Genomic DNA, 7,101 nt, shown 5'->3' on the forward strand with positions numbered 1-7,101 from the left:
ATCAAACGCTGGCACCAGGGGGGCTTGAAATGGGGAGCGCTGGACCGCAGCCGCCTCTTGCTTTCCATGCTTTCTTTGCTTAGTATCAAAGAAGCCGAGGAATGCTGCACAGCCCAGATATGCGCCAGGAACCTATAGAAAGTTTTCTATCTCTCTGCGAGAGTGTAATGAGAGCAGACAGATTGGGGTTAAAGGACCCACGCGCCACAATTTGGAGGGAGAAGTCAGCAAGGAGACACCAGAGCCCTCCTTCGCCCTTTAACAAAGTGCCTAGTCCTGGAGCAAGTACGGGGGAGAAGAGACCGAACTATAGAGAGTGGGGCAAACCTACAGATAAAATGGAGCATAGTTTTCAGTCTTGTCCTCAAAGTTAATTTCTTGAGGTTGCTCGCTGTCACCAACTATTCTTCCGAATCTCTATATTCCATTGAAGGACATGTCAATTCCTATCCTCTCGTGTCATTTGATCCTTCACTTTTTATATAATTTCTCCCTCAGGCCTTCATACTACTCCTAATATTTTTGAATCTCTTCCTTTCTATTTCTAATCTCTGTCTTCTTGACACGTTTCTCATTACATCTCATCTCTATATGTATCCCTCTCTCATGTTTACACTTGTGCCTTCATTCCGTACTCCTCTCTCTGTCTTATTGTTTGGCTATCCCTCAGTCCATGAGCTCTAGTGTAACTTCAGGGCTCTTAATCAGATACATTTTCCTCATAGCCACACGCATTTGCACTTTATTCATCTATTAATGTATTGATGCTCACGGACTATATGGAGCACACATGCATGTTTAGCTGATGTCTCGCATGTTCATTTAATTAACCCAATCCTGGAGGCATTATCCAACCATATGAACATCTGCATTACGAGACACAAGGGATTGCAAAACACATTCTTTTATATGGTGAAATACAGCAGTATATCTTATAAACAAATCTATCTTTTGTAAGTGCCTTCTCTTACTGGCTTCTCACATACCCCTTTCTTTTTCAATTCCTATCAATTTAGCCACAGAGTTTTGTTCTCCTCTTTCATTTTCAGTTTTATCACTCGTTTCTCTCAAGTTCTCTCCATGCCTTTTTCTCCATATCTCATCTATATTTTTAAACTTTTGACTTTCTTCCGTTCAAATCATTAGATTATCTTAGTCTCTTTTTATTGCTCCTCTTTCCATTCTGACTCCTTTTTCATTTCTTTTTCTTCACTCACTCCATCATTCTCTTACTTCTCTTCTTGCTCACACCCCTCAGTTCTGTTTGTCACTCTATTTGTTCTGGTCTCTACTTATTATTCACTGTTTCTTTTCTTACGTTCACTCTGTTTCAGTGCCCCCATTCATTAATGCAGGTTCTGTCCCCCACTGCCTTCCGTGCTTCCACTCTATGTGTTTAACTCCCTCTACTTTTCTTCACCCTCTTTTTTTCACTTCTGGCCTAACACCGCCTGTCTTTCTCAGTATTACTCCATTCGATGCAGTGCCACTACACGAATTTCACATTATTGTTACCCCAAAACACAGATTATCACTCTTTTCAGAAAAAGCGGCTCGGAATTTCTCCCTAAGGAAATAGTAGTCCTGGTGGGATCGGTATTCCCTAGTACTGAAATTTTAAGGTATCTGCAAAGTGGAAAATTGCCAGAACCCCATTTTAGCAGCCCGTTCATTAGCGTTGCTCACAACCTGCTGCCTGAGCCTGGCATAGCATGCTACCATTCTTGACAAAAAACCTTAAATGTTTAGTGAAACAGAGTATTTAAAATGTAAGGAATGATGAGTAGATTTCCAGAAATATAACTTTTGCAGTGAACGTTGTTATATATAATGCTGGCCGCTGGTACATGCTCACACACTATTAAAAATTAACGGATAGGACAGATTTGAATGCCAGACTATAAAATACAAAAATATTGTCTGAGGCAAGTATGCTGTCCTCACTATTGTTTACACAGTATTGCTCTATGGGTGTACTTTTTATTATTAACTCCAGCAAGAGGATATTCACATCAAAGGATATTCTGAAAATTATATTCTAGTACTGCACAATTGAGCACAAATTAGTGGAAGGTGTATTTGAATATGCAAGGCTTGTTTACTATTGCTCAAAGACTCTATGTTTATTGTGCTAACCTTATGAAAGGGACAGTTACTCACATCACAAGAAACTCCTAAACACGAATTGTTTTGCAGGAAGCACTATCATCCCTTTACACATTCATGCAGTTATCATTCCTTTACTTGCCCCTTCATTCAATAATCCCCTTTCTGCAAGGAGATTCAGAAAAGCACAGTGTCAAACACGGCGTGTGCTAAAGCACACATGTTTGAAACTATGTTTTTCTTTTCTTAACAGTGCACAGCTGCGGGGGTGATTTTGGGCCTTTGAGTTAGTATTCATATTAATTGCAGCGCACACGGACTACAATTAACATGAATACTAACTCAATGGCCCACAATCAGCCCCACAGCTGTGTACAATTAAGAAAAGAAAAGCACAGTGTCAAACACGGCGTGTGCTAACGCACACGTTGTGTTTGAAACTCGGTTTTTCTTTTCTTAACAGTGCACAGCTGCGGGGCTGATTGTGGGCCTTTGAGTTAGTGTTCATATTAATTGCAGCGCACACGGGCTGCAATGAACCTGAATACTTATTCAATGGCCCACAATCAGCCCGCAGCGGTGCACTGTAAGGAAAGGAATGCAGCAAGTGCAAGGGCCATTTGCACGTGAACGCATGCCCTCCCAAAACCCACTTATCTGCCGCTCTGTCGTGTTCCTCTAGTCTGCAGCAAACAGAAAATGACGGGTTTTCGCGCTGCTCGCATTTTAAAAGTGGCGGCACGAACAGTCTCAGGATGTGTGCGCTAAATAATGAGCACTGTGCGGTTTGGGTGCCTTTAATGCGCGCGCGCGGGCGCCCAAGTTATTGGGAACAGTGCATAAGACATGTCTGCCTATGCAACTGAATGACAAAGCAGAACAGAGAAGATTTGCCACCTATAGGAGAAGTTACCTGCTTTTTAAGCTACCATTTTCAGATGCATAACACATGTAAGAATACATATACAAGTAGACATATACATCAGTCACAAGAACACGCAGCCCTTTAAACTTGACAGCTTGCACTTCCCATTTGAGTACAGAAAGAGGTGAGTTAAGTTCAGAAAGAAACAAGAGAGTTGAAGAAACAGGCAAAAGAAGTGCAGAAAGAGGGAAAAGGGTTGTAGAAATAGGCAAGAGAGCTACAGAAAGAGGGAAGAGGGGTACAGAAAGAGGCAAGAGGGGTTTAGACATTTTGCAAGAGAGGTGCAGAAAGAAGCAAGAGCAGTGCAGAAAGAACCAACAGAGGTACAGAAGGAGGCGAGAGGGGTGCAGAAAGAGGCATGAGATGTGCAGAAAGAAGCAACATACGTGCAGAAGGAGATAAGAGAACTGCAGAAAGAGGCAAGAGAGTCGTAGAAACAGGCAAGAGAGGTGTAGAAAAAGGAAACAGGTGCAGGAAGAGGTGAGAGAGTGCAGAAAGAGAGAAGAAGGGTGCAGAAAGTGGCAAGAGGAGTGCAGAAAGAAGCAACAGAGGTACAGAAGGAGGCAGGAGAAGTGCAGAAAGAGGCAAGAGAGGTGCAGAAAGAGGTAAGAGGAGTTCAGAAAGAAGCAAGAGAGGTATGCAAAGAATCAAGAGAAGTGCAGAAAGAAGCAACAGAGGTGCAGCAAGAGGTGTGCAGCAAGAGGCAGGAAAAGTGCAGGCAGAAGAAACTGAGGTGAAGAAGGAGACAATAAAAGTACAGAAAGAGGCAAGAGGGGTGCAGAAATTTGCAACAGAGGTGCAGAAAAAGACAGAACTGCAATAAGAGGCAAAAGAGTTGCAGAAACAGGCAAGAGAGGTACAGAAAAAGTGAACAAAGGTGCAGAAAGAGGCAAGAGAGGTGCAGAAAGAGGTAAGGGTGCCGTACGAGGCAAGAGGGATACAGAAGAAAGCAAAAGAAGTGCAGAGAAAAGCAGGGGAAGTGCAGAAAGGAGCAACAGAGGTGCAGAAAGATGCAAGAGGGGTACAGAAAGAGGCAAGAGAAGTACAGAAAGAAGCAACAGAGGTGCAGAAAAAGGCAGAGGGGTGCAGAAAAAGGCAGGAGAAGTGCTGAAAGAAGCAATAGAGGTACAGAAAGAGGCAAGAAAGGTGCATTAAGAAGCAAGAGAGGTACAGAAAGAAACAAGAAAAAGTACAGTACAGAGGTGCAGAAAAGGCAAGAGAGGTAGAGAAATAGGGAAGAGGGGTGCAAAAAGAGGCAAGAGAGGTGCAGAAAAAGGGAACAAGGGTGCAGAGATTTGTAGGAGAAGTGTAGAAAGAAGCAAAGGCAGTGCAGAGAGAAGCAACAGAGGTGCAAAATGAGGCAAAAGACGTACAGAAAGAGGCAAGAGGGGTGCAGAGATTTGCAAGAGAAGTGCAGAAAGAAGCACTAGAGGTGCAGAAGGAGACAATAGAACTTCAGAAAGAGGCAAGAGAGTTGCAGAAACAGGCAAGAGAGGTGCAGAAAAAGTGAACAGGTGCAGAAAGAGGCAAGAAAGGTGCAGAAAGAGGTAAGAGAGGTGCAGGAAGAGTCAAGAGAGGTGCACAAAGAGGGAAGAGGGGTGCATAAAGAGGCAAGAGAAGTGCAGAATAAAGCAAAAGAGGTGCACACAGGCGTGCAGAAATTGCAGGAGAGGTTCAGAAAGAATCAAGAGAAGTGCAGAAAGAAATGAGAGGTGCGGAAAGAGGTAAAAGGGGTTCAGAAAGAAGCAAGAGAAGCACAGGAAGAAGGGACAGAGGTGCAGAAAGAGGCAAGAGGGGGCAGATAGAGGTAAGAGAGGTGTAGAAAGAGTGGTTTGCACAAGCACCTTACGATTCTACTCACATAATATGCTATATTTTGTATCATGGTATTTGTTGCATTAATATGGTTAGTTCCAGTTCATCACTGTTTGACAGGGACATTTCAGCATGATTTTATGTAGCATTTATACTATCATGAGTATTTGTACTGTGGCATTTTTACTGTGGCATTTATCTATCAAGATTAATAACATGCAATTTCCAACATGTGATTTGTATTACACATTCTATTTTGTTCTTCTATTTCACACATCAGTCTGTTGTTCATTTCCATGAACATTGCTAGTTTGTTTTGTGCACTGGTGGGTGTTGTTGTTGCACTATTTAAATTTTAACACAATTGCAGCGTGTCATGTAATCAAGACCGCATCCCTGCGGTCGAAACGTGTCATGGCATGCACGAGCCTGGAACTATTCTTGTGCCGCTAATGCAATGAATAAACCACTTTTTCATATTTTCAACTTTACAACGTCCTGGTGGTCCGTACCTGGATGTTATATATATATATATATATATATATATATATATATATATATATATATATATATATATATATATAAATTCAAATCCTGCACGGCAGCCACTTCTTTACTCACGCGATGCCAGCAAAACAGGACACGGACCCAAATTTTGTGCTGTTAAATTTTATTCACCCAAGTGTCTGAGACGCGTTTCGCAGCGCGAACGCCGCTCGTTCACTCGACAGTTTGTTCAAACTCGGGAAGCATTTTTAAAGTGACAGTGCATTAATTCTGTGAGTCACGTGAATTAGTTTCACTATGGAAATAAACAAAATACTCTCTGCTCTTCTCGTTTCTGCGCTGTTTTACAACTGTGAGAGCTTGTATATGTTCTCCTATTGAGACTTTGGCAAATGCATAAATATCAGTAAAATTCATTATTATACATTTCACACCTTTTTAGTAATCAATAGCATCATAGTTTGATTGAAAAAAATCCTTGTAAAATACAATAGCCAGATTTCAGTTGTGTTTGTTATTGAATAGAGGTTTGTCATTTTACATAGCGAATGTTTCTATATTGTGCTTCTATGTGCAAGTGATGTTAAAATCATGTCAATTGGTCTATTGTTCATGCCTGTTTTACCTCACAGACCAAATGAATCAAAGCTCGCTAATATCATCTTTGTACCCATGTTGTTGGACATATACATCCTCTCGTCATTACTGTTTCATCTTTTTTGTAATATAACATGGTCTATCTGGAGGAGCTTCGCGGGCAACCAAGATGGCCGCGTAAGCTCGGAGCTCCGCGGACCTTCCGATCCTCCGCAACTATCCTGCCTGAAATCCTGATCCACGAGGGTGGATTTCTGTTGCTGATGGTCCACTGAGGCGAGAACCGTTTTCAGATCACGAATCGGTGTTTCCTACACTGAGCTACGTCGAGTGGGACTCCGTGCCAGTGCAGTGCCATTGTCTCTCCGGACTCCGTCACTACGCACGACCGACCTGCGGAGTGCCTGCCTGTCGTCTTCATCGGTGGGGTGTTAATGCCCACAGTGCGTTCCTGAGACGGCCTCCTACTGTCCGGCCCGGACGAGATCTCCGGGTCACTGGGCTCGGGCTTGCCTGGCATAGCCCTTTCACCTCATCGGACCTAACATGGCGGGCAGAGGGGACCCCGACAAGACATCGGGCAAAGGCGTCCGCGGCAAAACACAGCAGCAGCAGAATAGGATTGAGCGCTATACCCAGCCAAAGACGCCACCTGTTACCGGACCCTCTGCCAAGAACCTCCCGCCCTCGGGCTTGCCGGACGGCTCGGAGCCTACCCTGAGCGACATCATGGGGGCCATCACTAGTTTCCGGGCGGACATGCAGCAACAGCATGAAGTCCTTACACATAAAGTGGACACTATGGCCGTCGACCTGACTCTCATTAGAGCCGATCTGGGTAAAACTAACGATCGAGTCAAGACTCTGGACATCAAGACATCCAGCCTGACGGCCGACGTTTCGGACCTACAAACAGAGGTCCGGAACCTGCAGAGGACCGCGGAACGTTTCTCACAGCGGCTGGAGGACTTTGAGAGCCGTGCCAGGCGGCAGAACGTCCGCATTGTCGGGGTACCGGAGGGTTCAGAAGAGGCGGCGACGGACCTCCTTGTAGAAGACCTGATCAAGACCCATCTGGCACCGCCTGGCCTTAGCAGCTTTTTCTCGGTGGAGCGAGCTCACCGAGTGCCGGGTGGCCCGCCGAAGTCGGG

The sequence above is a fragment of the Lissotriton vulgaris genome, chromosome 3_1 (assembly GCF_964263255.1).
Source record: "Lissotriton vulgaris chromosome 3_1, aLisVul1.2, whole genome shotgun sequence".
NCBI lineage: Eukaryota > Metazoa > Chordata > Amphibia > Caudata > Salamandridae > Lissotriton > Lissotriton vulgaris.